At 47.3% G+C, this 15,001-nt stretch overlaps 1 protein-coding gene across 1 annotated transcript in view; it reads right to left on the minus strand.

The window, feature by feature from the left end:
• HEPACAM2 (HEPACAM family member 2) overlaps positions 1 to 15,001 on the minus strand; it is a 108,634-nt gene that overhangs the window by 68,885 nt on the left and 24,748 nt on the right. The window lies entirely within an intron of this gene.

The raw sequence follows: 15,001 nt of genomic DNA on the forward strand, positions 1-15,001 counted from the left end.
TAGGGCATATTTTTTAAGCCTTGCACAACCCCTTTAAGGAGCATTAAAAACTTCAACCAAATAAGTAATAAATTAGTGTTGTGGTTTCCATTTATAATATGATGATGCTTTGACAGCCCATCCATCAAAATTGAATTCAATGGGAGAACATCTCGCTCCTCTGTGACAGTTGTGGCAGAGGATCGCGATCTTCAGTATATGTTCTCAATAAGGTCAGCCCTGCTGCCGCCGGCCCCATTGAGCGCACATACACAGAACACCGATTTGCGCAGAATGCAGTTACATGCGTTCTGCGAATCGTTGTGTCCTATCATTTGCGACGCATGCGTTTGTGCGCATGAAAAATTTGCACATGTGACTGCTCCCATTGCAAAGCATTGCGTCTATATAGATGCGGATCACAAACGCAGCTGTCAGACGCGCATACACACGCCCTTGTGACTGAGCCCTAACAAAGAATTCTCCTGTAGCACCCCTACAGGGTAAATGAAATATTACATCGTGCCCATTAAAATCAATGAATTCTGAATAATTTGTAAAGGAACTATTTACACAGAATTCCCCTTAAAACGTACCTAACTTTTCAAAAAACGTCAGAATAAGCTGCCGTGTGTGTATATGAGGAAGAACACTATTTCTGGCCATTACATGATATGTGTCTTGTATTTTTCCCTGTTTTCCACCTGTGCAGCCTGTGTCTGATTCTCAATTTTCTCAGGACTGGTGAGAGAAGCCTGGCTGCTGTGCTGTGCTCTATATACTGGGCAGAGAACTGCAGATCCTGCTCTCTAACTGTCTGTAGAGACATAACATCATTTAGGACAGTGTAAAGTACTAAGGATCAGTGTCTATACAAATAAACAGCAGCTGATAACTCACTTTTAGCTGGTCACATGGCAATAGAGATGAGCGAGCCTACTCGTCCGAGCTTGATGCTCGTTCGAGTATTAGGGTGTTCGAGATACTCGTTACTCGAGACGAGCACCACGCGATGTTCAAGTTACTTTCACTTTCATCTCTGAGACATTTGGCCAATAGAAAGACATGGAAGGCATTACAACTTCCTCCTGTGACGTTCCAGCCCTATACCACCCCTCTGCAGTGAGTGGCTGGCGAGATCAGATGACACCCGAGTATTTAAATCTGCCCGCCCGCGGCTCGCCACAGATGCATGGTGACAGAGATCAGGGAAAGTGCTGTCTTGCTGTAGCTGCTATAGGGAGAGTGTTAGGTCTTATTTTAGTCTTCAAGAACCCCAACGGTCCTTCTTAGGGCCACATCTGACCGTGTGCAGTACTGTTGAGGCTGCTTTTAGCAGTGTTGCACAATTATTTTTTTTTTGTATATCGGGCGTGCAGACCATTGCGTCCGCAGTCTGCAGTCATTGTACAGAGTATAGGGGCAGTACTGGGGAGGCAGCGAAAGAGGGAAAGGTGAAAGAGATATACTGTCTATATAGGCAGTGGGCTTTTTCAAAAAAATTGGGGAAAAATACTATATTTGGGCTGCCTGTGACCATCTTCAGTGTACTGCGTGTCTGCTGGGGGTAGTAGTCCTAATTAATACGCAGCTAAGCGTTACAGCAGGCTTGCGCAAAATTGTTTCCTGGCTCTGCTGTGCCCGTAACATCACCGCCGTCATAGCGCCAGAGGGAAACAGTATACATAATATTATACGCTGCATACGGTGTCTGTCTGGTGTTTCAGCTCACCATTTAAACAAATTGAAGCAAAATACTTAAAGGGGTTGTCCCGCGCCGAAACGGGGTTTTTTTTCTATTCAATAGCCCCCCCGTTCGGCGCAAGACAAACCCGATGCATGTGTTAAAAAAAAAAAACGTCCAGTACTTACCCGAATCCCCGCGCTCCCGCGACTTCTTACTTACCTTGCTAAGATGGCCGCCGGGATCTTCACCCACGGTGGACCGCAGGTCCTCTCCCATGGTGCACCGTGGGCTCTGTGCGTTCCATTGCCGATTCCAGCCTCCTGATTGGCTGGAATCGGCACACGTGACGGGGCGGAGCTACGAGGACCAGCTCTCCGGCACGAGCGGCCCCATTCACCAGGGAGAAGACCGGACTGCGCAAGCGCGTCTAATCGGGCGATTAGACGCTGAAATTAGACGGCACCATGGCGACGGGGACGCTAGCAACGGAGCAGGTAAGTGAATAACTTCTGTATGGCTCATAATTAATGCACAATGTACATTACAAAGTGCATTAATATGGCCATACAGAAGTGTATACCCCCACTTGCTTTCGTGGGACAACCCCTTTAAGGCCTACCACTGCCCTTTGGCCACTTGACTGCTTCTGCGCTGTGAATTCCACTAGCTCAGTCCTACGCACCTATGTCTCACTGCAGGCGTGCGCAAAATTGTTTCCTGGCTCTGCTGTGCGTTCCGTAAGCGAAGTCAGCCTCCAACCACAGGCCAATAAGTGGCACATTTAATTACAGCGTTCTGTTTCTGCTCTACTCGTAATACACCATGCTGAGGGGTAGGGGTAGGCCTGCAGCAACGGGAATGTTGCTGTGGCCTGTCTTGACTGCTACTACTACTGAAATGGAACTAAGACTGTGCTCCCCCTATACTGCTGCTTCGGAATTGTTACTGGGGCCTGTCTGGACTGCTACTACTACTGAAATGGAACTAATACTGTGCTCCCCCTATACTGCTGCTAGTGATATGTTACTGGGGCCTGTCCCTAATGCTACCGCTGAAATGTTACTAATTCTGGGCTCTGCCTATACCGCTGCTAATGCTATGTCACTGGGGTGTGGAAACGGAGGCTTCCCAAAGACATGATGGTGGCGAGGCCATTTCCCACCAACGCGGTTACTGTTAAGGTGCATATAACCACGGACACGTGGAGAGGACACGTAGTGCCTCAAAAACATCCCCCTCCTCCTCCAACAATGAAAACATTCTTGCCAAATACCTTTGCATTGGTTCGTCTGGTGGCAGTCCAAGAATTTCACCTTTACCGACACAACAAGAGAGCCCACCCACCATCCCCCCGCCACGGCACACTTAATCCTGGCCACATTCCGAAAACCAACTAAATAAAACCACACTACTAGGTCCGCAGTCGCCACCACATTTCCACCAACGCGGTTACTGTTAAGGTACATATTACCACTCTGACTGGGACATGCACTGTGGGCCGAAGCACACCTGTATTGTATGTGACGTTAGCTCTGCTGAGCAGGGCACTGCAATGGGATACGTTTATGTACCGCCGGTGGGTTCCAGGGAGCCACCCATGCTGGGGTCCACAGGGACTTCACATTAGGGATTTGTACCTGCCAGTGTCTATGTATTAAAAACCCCGGTCAGACTGGGGCATGCAGTGTGGGCCGAAGACCACATGCATTTAATCGGACGTTACCTCAGCTGTGATGGGCAATGCAATGGGATATATTTATGTACCGCCGGTGGCTTCCTGGGACCCACCCATGCTGTCGGTCCACACGGAGTTGTAACTGCATGTGTCTACTTATAAAGAACCCCGGTCAGACTGGGGCATGCAGTGTGGGCCGAAGCCCACCTACATTAAACCTGATGTTTCCTCAGCTGTGCTGGGCAATGCAATGGGATATATTTATGTACCGCCGGTGGGTTCCAGGGAGCCACCCATGCTGTGGGTGCACACGGAATTCCCATTGCGGAGTTGTACCTGCCTGTGACTATTTATAAAAAACCCCGGTCTGACTGGGGCATGCAGACCCCTTAACAGAATGAATAGTGTGTGGCACATGGGTTCCCCATTGCTATGCCCACATGTGCAGCTCCTGATGGAGGTGGCACAGGATTGGATTTCTCATTGCTTCTGTACAGCATTGTGGGCTATCGCCCCGCCCCTTTTAAAGAGGGTCGCTGCCTGGCCCTGCCAATCCTCTGCAGTGTGTGCCTGCGGTTCCTCCTCATGGCAGACGCACTTATAAACAGACATGAGGGTGGTGTGGCTATGAGGCCAGCGTGTGACATGAGAGCAGTTGAAGGCTGCGCAGGGATACTTTGGTGTGCGCTGTGGACACTGGGTCGTGCGGGGGGGCTGGGCAGCATGTTACCCAGGAGAAGTGGCAGCGGAGTGTCATGCAGGCAGTGATTGTGCTTTGTTGGAGGTAGTGTGGTGCTTAGCTAAGGTATGCATTGCTAATGAGGGCTTTTCAGAAGTAAAAGTTGTTGGGAGGGGGGGGCACTCTTGCCGCTATTGTGGCTTAATAGTGGGACCTGGGAACCTGAAATGTAGCCCAACATGTAGCCCCTCGCCTGCCCTATCCGTTTCTGTGTCGTTCCCATAACTTTCTTGAATTTCCCAGGTTTTCACAAATGAAAACCTTAGCGAGCATCGGCGATATACAAAAATGCTCGGGTCGCCCATTGACTTCAATGGGGTTCGTAACTCGAAACGAACCCTCGAGCATCGCGTAAAGTTCGTCTCGAGTAATGAGCACCCGAGCATTTTGGTGCTCGCTCATCTCTACATGGCAACCTTTTTTCTGTTTTGCTGTCTATTTTTGTATAAGTTGTAAATTCTGACATTGCTCTCCTCTACCTCACGGTCTCGGTTACGGATATTAGTCTCGCACATACATCACTCAGTATTAGGCAGTGCATGTGCAGCTCCAATAAATGATGCCATACATTTCTAGTAATCAGTAGGCAGGAGGATATTGACATAGGCCTGTATTGTTGAAGCTGCTTGTTTGCATTTCCCTGTTTATCTTAAGCTATAAATGTAAACTGTACAGGTACATAAAACCCAGGACACATTGTTTCATTCCAAGTTACTGTCAGGTAGATATTAATATAATGGCAATGTGGTTATAAAGGACCTATTCGCTCTTTCGTTAGCAGATCATTGTCCCTTTTACACAGCCCAACGATCGGACAAGCGGACGTACGTACAGTCGTTCATACCCAATGATCTTAAAGGGGTTGTCCCGCGAAACAAAGTGGGGTTATACACTTCTGTATGGCCATATTAATGCACTTTGTAATGTACATTGTGCATTAATTATGAGCCATACAGAAGTTATTCACTTACCTGTTCCGTTGCTAGCGTCCCCGTCTCCATGGTGCCGTCTAATTTTCAGCGTCTAATCGCCCGATTAGACGCGCTTGCGCAGTCCGGTCTACTTCTTTTCTGAATGGGGCCGCTCGTGCCGGAGAGCGGCTCCTCGTAGCTCCGCCCCGTCACGTGCCGATTCCAGCCAATCAGGAGGCTTGAATCGGCAATGGACCGCACAGAAGACCTGCGGTCCACCGAGGGTGAAGATCCCGGCGGCCATCTTCGCAAGGTTAGTAAGAAGTCACCGGAGCGCGGGGATTCAGGTAAGCACTATCCGGGTTTTTTTTTTAACCCCTGCATCGGGTTAGTCTCGCGCCAAACGGGGGGGGCTATTGAAAAAAAAAAAAACCTGTTTCGGCGCGGGACAACCCCTTTAAGGCTTTGTTCATATTATGTCACAGCACTACATTTCCCATATATGCTGTAAAAATAAATAAATAAATAAAAATATATATATGTATATGTGTGTGCATGTCATGTCTGTGGGCTCCATTCACCGGAAAACTGTCCTTTTGCCATATGTCCAACTGATATTCATTTGTATCATTTTATGCTGTGTAAAACACAGTAGCCAACTAGGCTATTTTATGTGCAGGGATCCCGCCAAAAAAGTACATCACGCGGCATACAGTCTTATTAGAAGATATATCCGTGCGTTGCACGGCGATTTTATGAATGGTAGTCTTCTAATATACAACATGGCCACAACCATAGGCGTACCGTCAGGGATCCCTGGGGTCGTGGTGGCGACCCAGCCCCTGCGCTCTGGGGGCCCCGAGGCTGCCCTCCACTATACACATATGCATATTCAGTGCATTACCAGCTGGCCATTCTGCCTGCAGCACTGCACTGATCAAGGGGCAGGCAGAGCGGCCAGACTTAGAAGAACTAGAGAAGAGCAGCGGGGAGGAGGAGGGAGGCAGTTACATGGGCCGGCAGGACACAGTAATGATGTTATCATTTAAATACTGCATGCAGGTTTTTTATGTGTTTTTCTTAATTGTGGTTCCAAAGTACAACAAAACATGAACACACCCTAAGGCGGCAATCACACGGGACCGAAATTCCGCGGAAATCTCGTGGAATGACCGCACGGGGATACTATTAGACTTCTGCGTCAGAAATGCAGCTTCATAAATCACGCCATGCAGCGCGGGTTTTGAAGCGGCTTCGCCACCTGTACTCTGCTGAGGCCATCTCTCCGCATAGAGAGGAGAGAGGCCACCGCGGAAACAGCGATACAATTGACATGTTGCGGCTTTGATTTCCACGCAGCATGTCAATTTCAGCTCGACCGCGACAGACTGGCCGCAGCATGTGAACTGAGCTGAACTTTTGCAGCCCCTGGCCACAACCATGAGCCCGCACTGGGCTGTTATGGAAGTTGTCCAAAATAAAAGGCTGTTGCCCATAGCAACCAATCACAGCACAGCTTTCATTTTACCTCAGAAGTATAAGAAACAAATGCTGAACTGTGATTATTTGCTGTTGGTAATAAAAATTACAGGGGAAGTCAGTGAGTTTTCGATTTTCATATATATATATATATATATATATATATATATATATATTTATGAGGATTAAAAGCTGTTGCCTATAGCAACCAAATAACAGCACAGCTTTTATGTTACCTCAGCAGTATAATATATAGCAACCAATCACAGCGCAGCTTTTATTTTACCTCACCGGTATAATATATAACAACCAATCACAGCGCAGCTTTCATGTTACCTCAGCAGTATGATATATGTCTAATACAGTCACATAGCATTAATCAGCATGGGTGTACTTCCGGCGTCGGCAGTTGCATAGTTTCCTATGGGAGCCACTGATTGCAATGGGAGGGAGTTGGACGGGGTGGAGGGGGTGGGGGGAGCCTAGTTCCACCCCTCCCATTGCTGGCTGCGGACAAGGGGAGGGGGTGAGAGCTTAGCTCCACCACCATCCTGCCCCCTCCCATTGCAAACGGACGGAGGGGAGGGGAGAGGGGGTGAGGCGGCGCGGGGGAGGGAAGGGGAAATGTCTTCCAGGGCCCCATGGCATTGCGGCCTCAGCATATATACGCCAGGCCCTTTGCCATTCAGGCATTTTTACGACGCTGGTGGGTGCGTGTAAAGCGCATGTAAATGGACCCTTAAGTTGTTTATTTGTTCTATGCTTTCATTTCATCTGATACATTAAGCTGTATAAATATCAATAAAAACTAGAAACATTGAGGTGTTCTAAAAAATTCGACCAGTAGTGCTCATATTTTGGATAAGCACAGAAATCTACGCTTTTCTATACAATAAAAAATGGTATGCCAGCATATACATGCCTGGGAACGCCAAAGAGGCACTTTTTTGGGTTAATTCAGGTTCATGAGTGTTTATGGACCCCTGGTTAGCATACATTTGGTTACCAAAAGCCTTCAAAAGACTAACCCAAGCTGATCACACCCCCACATTTTAGAGGCTGCAATGAAATAAATGGACACCATGTAATATATGGCTACTTCAAGTCCTTTTGAAAGGAAGTTTCTCTTTAGAGTAGCTGTCTGCACTCACTAATAGGAGAGTCCTTACCTCTATGATGTCCTCGTAGGACATATCATTCAATATAACTCAAAATGCCTAACTTAAAGAAAATCTGTAACCCCCTGAGTCTGGGAAAGTAAGTATTATACTGTTATTCTAATTTCATAATAGGAGGAACACTTAGCAGTGCTGTTTGACGCATGGAGAGAACGACGGGAGGTAAGTATAACCCTTACATCCCTGGACTCACCACGTCACCTACTTTTAGCCCATAAGCTTAGCTCAGGGGCGTAACTATAGTGGGTGCAGGGGGATGCGGTTGCACCTGGGCCCAGGAGCTTTAGGGGGCCCATAAGGCCTCTCTTCTCCATATAGGTAGCCAAGTACTATTAATAAAACATTAGAATTAGGGGCCCTGCTACACATTTTGCATTGGGGCCCAGGAGCTGTAAGTTACGCCTCTGGCTTAGCTCATGGGGCTAAAGTACGTGACAGAGTCTATTTAAGCATAAAGTGGATACTTTGTCCCAATTGTTCTATTCCCAGCCTTTTCCCATCTTATTGCAGTGCCCTTTGGTTACTAAATGGTAAATGAAATGATTTCCTGCTTTTTTGTCATCTCTAAATATAGTCGTATTGGATCAGAGTCTAACAGCTTTTTGCACAGATTGCTCTTCTGGAATAACATAGGCTTAAGTAAAGTTATTTTCTTACGTAGGAGAAATACACCCTATGCAGGTTATCATTCTCTAAATAAATGTTCTGTATATGTGGACGTAAAAAAACACTTAATATATCAGAGGTGATAAGTTCAATACCCGAAGAGAATGAGTCGTGATTATCTGCGGATATCATAGGAAACAAAGAGGTTATTAATAGAAATGTAGTATTGTATCATCCACTTCAACACAAAAAACTCATTGCCGACCTTGACAGAGACAGCAAAATTTCTGTCCACCCCCATTTCTGCTCACTATGCTACATCACACATTTTACATAAGGTGGTGTAGTGATGGTATTGCTGCAATAGCCCTGTTCCTTGTGGTCTATAGTGGACAAGCAGTTAAAACCTAGTATTTCTAGGGTGATAAAAGGGTTAATGTTGACATCCATTGTGTATGGTGGTCTAGGATCGTTCCAAAATGCATTGGTTGGGGCAATCGGCTAATCGCCTCAGTTATTGCTCCTAGCATTCCATGCAAACAGCCAGCCTTGCAGAAACCAGAACGGGACATGTAATATTACAAGGCCACTATTCAAATGTAATACACTCTTTGTAAAAAAAATACTTATCAACTGTCATACAGTTACAACTCAGATATGAAATGAGTTGTGGTGTGATTAGACTAATGGTCTTGGCACCTGAGGCCCTAAAAGTGGTACGAACCTTGACCTATAAAAAGGCTCTCAAAGTCTACTTGTGTGTAGTGACCTCTTTCTGCTTGTGTAGAGCTTGTTGACCACTAGACGTCTATATGATGCAATCCAAGAGATTTCACCCCATTACCAGAGTCTGAGGGAGGTGCATTATTGGGATGCGAAAAGCTGGATGGTCCTATCGATAAATTGCCCCCACCTGGGCCGTTCTGACCAGACTGTTAGGAGGTTTGGGACCAGTGGATACGTAAGGGCACGCGCACAAGGCAACCCCAATAGTCCTGACCCTCTGACAAGCACAAGCAGCTCCAACTGTTTCATTGTCCGCTATTCAGAGACAGGTAGGACCATCGTTACAGGCAACATTGTCTGTTGGAACCATTTCCAGGCGCTTGGCTGAAGGATACTTGGTCTCACGGCGCTCATTACGTGTGCAGCCTTTGACACCCACAGTCGCCTTTGTTTGCAGTGGTGTTGTGAACAATGGAACTGGACTGCTATAGAGTAGAACCAGTCAGAGAAAAGAATTAAAGGGGTTGTCCCACGAAACAAAGTGGGGGTATACACTTCTGTATGGCCATATTAATGCACTTTGTAATGTACATTGTGCATTAATTATGAGCCATACAGAAGTTATTCACTTACCTGTTCCGTTGCTGGCGTCCCCGTCTCCATGGTGCCGTCTAATTTTCAGCGTCTAATCGCCCGATTAGACGCGCTTGCGCAGTCCGGTCTTCTTCTTTTCTGAATGGGGCCGCTCGTGCCGGAGAGCGGCTCCTCGTAGCTCCGCCCCGTCACGTGCCAATTCCAGCCAATCAGGAGGCTGGAATCGGCAATGGACCGCACAGAAGACCTGCGGTCCACCGAGGGTGAAGATCCCGGCGGCCATCTTCACAAGGTAAGTAAGAAGTCACCGAAGCGCGGGGATTCAGGTAAGCACTATCCGTTTTGGTTTTTTTAACCCCTGCATTGGGTTTGTCTCGCGCCGAACGGGGGGGCTATTGAAAAAAAAAAAACAGTTTCGGCGCGGGACAACCCCTTTAAGGTTTAGTTTGGGCACTGACAACGATCATGTTCGTATCTGGAGACCTAGGGGTGAGAACCTCTATACTGGCTCTGTTTTGGAGGAGCACACTGTTGGTGTGATGTCTGGCAGTCATCACATATGGCAGTCGGTTACCCCTAGTAGTTGTACGAGGGACAATGACAGCTCAGCGATATGTTCAGGATATCCTTCAGCCACATATATTTCTCTCATGGCGGCTTCCAAGAGGCTTCCAGCAGTATAATGCTCGGCCGCATACACAAGGGTGTCATAGCAATGTCTCCACAACATTGTCACACTTCCACGGCCTGTCCGGTCGCCAGACTTATCACCAATAGAACTTGAATGGGACCAACTGGGACGCCAACTTGACAATCTGAGTTTGCACGATCAAAAGACTCAGTTGCAGCAAATGTGGACTGATAGGCTACAGGATACCATACGGAACTAGTATGGCTCCATGCCCACCCGTATCACATCTTATATCCAAGCTAGAGGTGGTACAACAGGGTACTAGAGCCTCCATGCCTGTCTGTATCACATCTTGTAGCCAAGCTAGAGGCGGCCCAACAGCATACTAGAGCCTCCATGCCCCCTGAATCACATCTTGTATCCAAGCTAGAGGTGGTACAACAGGGTACTAGAGCCTCCATGCCCATCCGTATCACATCTTGTAACCAAGCTATAGGTGGTACAACAGGATACTGGAGCCAGCATGCCCACCCATATCACATCTTGTAGCCAAGCTAGAGGTGGTATAACAGGGTACTAGAGCCTCCATGCCCTCCATATCACATCTTGTATTCAAGCTAGAGGCGGTACAATAGGGTGCTAGAGCCCCCGTGCCCCCATATCACATCTTGTATGCAAGCTAGAGGCAGTACAACAGGGTACTAGAGCCTCCATGCCAGCCCGTATCACATCTGGTATCCAAGCTAGAGGTGGTACAACAGGGTACTAGAGCCTCCATGCCTACCCATATCACATCTTGTATCCACGCTAAAGGCAGTACAACAGGGTAGTAGAGCCTCCATACCTGCCCATATCACATCGTGTATCCAAGCTAGAGGTGGTACAACAGCATACTAGAGCCTCCATGCCCCCTGAATCACATCTTGTATCCAAGCTAGAGGTGGTACAACAGGGTACTAGAGCCTCCATGCCCATCCGTATCACATATTGTAACCAAGCTATAGGCGGTACAACAGGAGACTGGAGCCAGCATGCCCACCCGTATCACACCTTGTAGCCAAGCTAGAGGTGGTATAACAGGGTACTAGAGCCTCCATGCCCTCCATATCACATCTTGTATTCAAGCTAGAGGCGGTACAATAGGGTGCTAGAGCCCCCGTGCCCCCTATATCACATCTTGTATGCAAGCTAGAGGCAGTACAACAGGGTACTAGAGCCTCCATGCCAGCCCGTATCACATCTGGTATCCAAGCTGGAGGTGGTACAACAGGGTACTAGAGCCTCCATGCCTACCCAAATCACATCTTGTATCCACGCTAAAGGCAGTACAACAGGGTACTAGAGCCTCCATACCTGCCCATATCACATCGTGTATCCAAGCTAGAGGTGGTACAACAGCATACTAGAGCCTCCATGCCCACCCGTATCACATCTTGTATTCAAGCTAGAGGTTGTACAACAGGGTACTAGAAGCTCCATGCTCGTCTGTATCACATCTTGTATCCAAGATAGAGGCTGTACAACAGGGTACAAGAGCCTCCATGCCCGTCCGTATCACGTCTTGTATCCAAGCTAGAGTCGGTACAACAGGGTACTAGAGCCTCCCTTGCAGCATTCAGTTTTCTGCAATAAATGATTCGTTTGCTCTGATATTGTAATCGCTTACTTATAGCAACGTTACAATCACAGATATAAAGCTTCATTCGATTTCAACACCTCCTTCTAGGGGATAGCTTTTTTTTTTTTAATGATGTACATGGACAGCACAAGTACACCAGAAAAGTAACTCATTCAGAATAGCTCTTTGTTCAGGCTGTCGGAGAGGTTCCCAAGGGAGAATTCCCCTCTATGATTTCCATATACTATATAATAGACGATATGCACAAGGTTTGTCTTCATGAGACAATCCCTTGAAGGGGGGGGGGGGCGAGGGATAGCGGGGGGTAGCGGGAGAGAGAGTGAGAGAGATCTCTCTCTCTCCCCCCTGCTAACCCCCCCCCCCCCCCCCGAGCATGCTCGGACAAGAATGCAGTTACTCGAGAAGAGCAAGGTTCGCTCGAGTAACTGTCTTATCCAAGCATGCTCGCTCATCTCTAGTTATATGTCCTGGCTCCACACCTTTCCTGCACAAGGTTTCCAATGAGTTTGTACAGTGACCATTATACAAATAATTCCTTTTATGATGCTAATAATGATTTACCAGCCTTATGACACTTCCTCTTTTGTAAATCATCCTAAAAAGCTACTATTTATTAAAGGGAGTTTCCATCTTCGCACAACGTGTACATGCTTTATCATCTACTAAGACTTTGACATGCCATTTACAGTTGTAACACAATACCTGTGGCACATGTCTACTTCCATTCTAAACTTCTCGAAAGTGAACCTTCATGTCACTGTGGAACCATGATAAAAACCAAAAAGATACCTCAGATGTCTTGTTTGGTTTGTTATATATAATTTTCTTTTTTTTTTCTTCCCTATGTCCTCCACCTATGTTTTATGTTGTATGGAAAAACTGTTAATAAAAATATAATTATGCAAAAAAAAAAAAAAGATGGCAGCTCCCCTTGTGATCCCTTAGTTTTTCGAAAGCACTAGGACCGATGTCATGATAGACCACAATGCCGTTTCCTTTGAAATGGGAATATTTGGGGAGAGTCTATGACCCATGACTTCCAGAGCAGCACTGAGATGGTCAACCAAGCAGTACAGACAATGCAAATAGTTAAACAGAGTCCATAACTTCAAGGGTTTTTCCAAGATATAAAAAAGGTTATACAGCCTTAGGGCTTATTTACACAGCCGTAGGTGTTTTTATGGGCACCCGCTGGTGCCGTAAAAAAGGGTAAACGGGCGCCCAAATCTAACATTTGGGCGCCCGTTCAGACGGCCCGAGCTCGGTGCATATAGGCTGAGCCCGCAATGCCGTTGGGCGGGGGGAGACCGTTTAGCTCTGTTAAGCTGCTCCCCCCCCCTCCCTTCCCCTCGCTGGCTAGTGTGCCAAGCTCCTGCCATTTCTCCGCCCCTTGTCGGCAGCCAGCAATAGGAGGGGGCGAGCCGATGCAGAGCTTAGCTCCGCCCCAGCCCTGCCCCCTTCCATTGCAAACAGCCGGAGAGGAGGAGGGGAGGGGGTGGGAGTTTAGCACCTTCCTTCTCCGGCAGCTGTTATAGACTCACATGGGAGACTATGCAGCCGGCGGCGGCGTAAAAGCGCCTGGCCAAAACACACTATCTTGACCTGTGCTTTTACGCCATAGAAATACGCCCATGTGCACTGATGCATTATAAACTAATGCATCAGAGGGGCAGTGTATATCGGCCAGGGCGTGAAAAAATGGCCAATATATGCCCGTGTGAATCCAGCCTTAAAATGAAGAGAAATTGAATACCTGCCTATTATGGCAGCCCCAATGCCTGCACACAAAACCTGGAAGAAGCGGCAGGCGGTCACTCACAGGTTTCAGTGGTGATTCTTCTATGGCCACTAAAGCCTGTGAGAGGCTAAGGCTGGATTCCCACAGGACGGAAATCCCGCACAAATCTCACAGTTTAGCCGCACCGAAAAGCCGCAAGACTTCAGCTAAAAAGCCGCAGCTTCAAAACCCGCGGCAATTCGCTGAGGGTTTTGCAGCAGTGCGCTGCGGGCATTCATTTGCGGTTTCTCTCCCCATAGAGAGGAGTGAGGCCGCAACGGAAAAAAAAAGAATTCACATGCTGCGACTGTCAATTCTACGTTGCACTGTCACTTCTGCCCAGCTTTGCCGCGACGGATTGGCCACTCTGTGTGGACAAGATTTTTGCAAAATCTCGTCCACCAGGCTGGCTAATCCTTGGATTAGGAAGCGCAGGCGGATTTGCTGCGCAGAAATTCCGCACAGAATTTTTGTGACAAATACGTCCCGTGTGAACCCAGCCTAAGGGCATACACGCTGCAGCAGGAATAACATGATGCCTAGTCTGTGGGTCAGTACGATCCCATCAAAACCAAATTTATATAGTTTTTTTCACTGTACTATTTAAAAAAATGAAATCTCTCTAAAAAAGGTCTATACATGCATATATTTATTTGTTTATTTATCTTTTGTGACTCTTTTCTGGCTAACATAACTTTTTCATTTTTCCATCTATGTGGGCTTATTTACACAAGCGTATATCGGTCGGCCGATATACGCTTCCATCTAAGCAGTTCTCCCCCTTCCCTCCACCTCACGGGTATCTGCTTCTCTCCTCCCCTCCGAACAGTTTGCAATGGGTGTGGGCGGAGCTACGCCCCCTCCCTGCTCCTTGTCCATAGCCAGCAATGGGAGTGGGCGGGACATATCAGAGTTTAGCTCCACCCCGTCCCGCCTCCTCCCATTGCAAACGCCGGAGTGGAGGAGAGAAGCAGAGAGCTGGTGAGGGGGAGGGAAGGGGGAACTGCTTAGATGGGAGCGTATATCGTCCGGCGGTGAAAACGCAGTCGATATACGCTCGTGTAAATAAGCCCTGATGCTGTGTGAGGGCTTCTTTTTGCCAGGGAATCTGTGGTTTCTATGCACCATTTCAGAGTGCATTCGACTTTTTGATCACTTTTTATTACTTTTTTTCTTTTTTAGAGACAGGGTGACCAAAAAAAGGACGATTCTGGTGTTGTGCAATTATTACTTATGATGATGTTCAAAGTTTGGGATAAATAATGTGGTGTTTTTAAAAGATTAAACTATTTTGGACGTGGCGATTCAATATATTTTAGATTTTTTTTAATTTTAAATATAGAAAAAAAGGAGGGGGGGGGTTAAACTTTTCAAATCCTT

The sequence above is a fragment of the Eleutherodactylus coqui genome, chromosome 12, assembly GCF_035609145.1.
Source record: "Eleutherodactylus coqui strain aEleCoq1 chromosome 12, aEleCoq1.hap1, whole genome shotgun sequence".
NCBI lineage: Eukaryota > Metazoa > Chordata > Amphibia > Anura > Eleutherodactylidae > Eleutherodactylus > Eleutherodactylus coqui.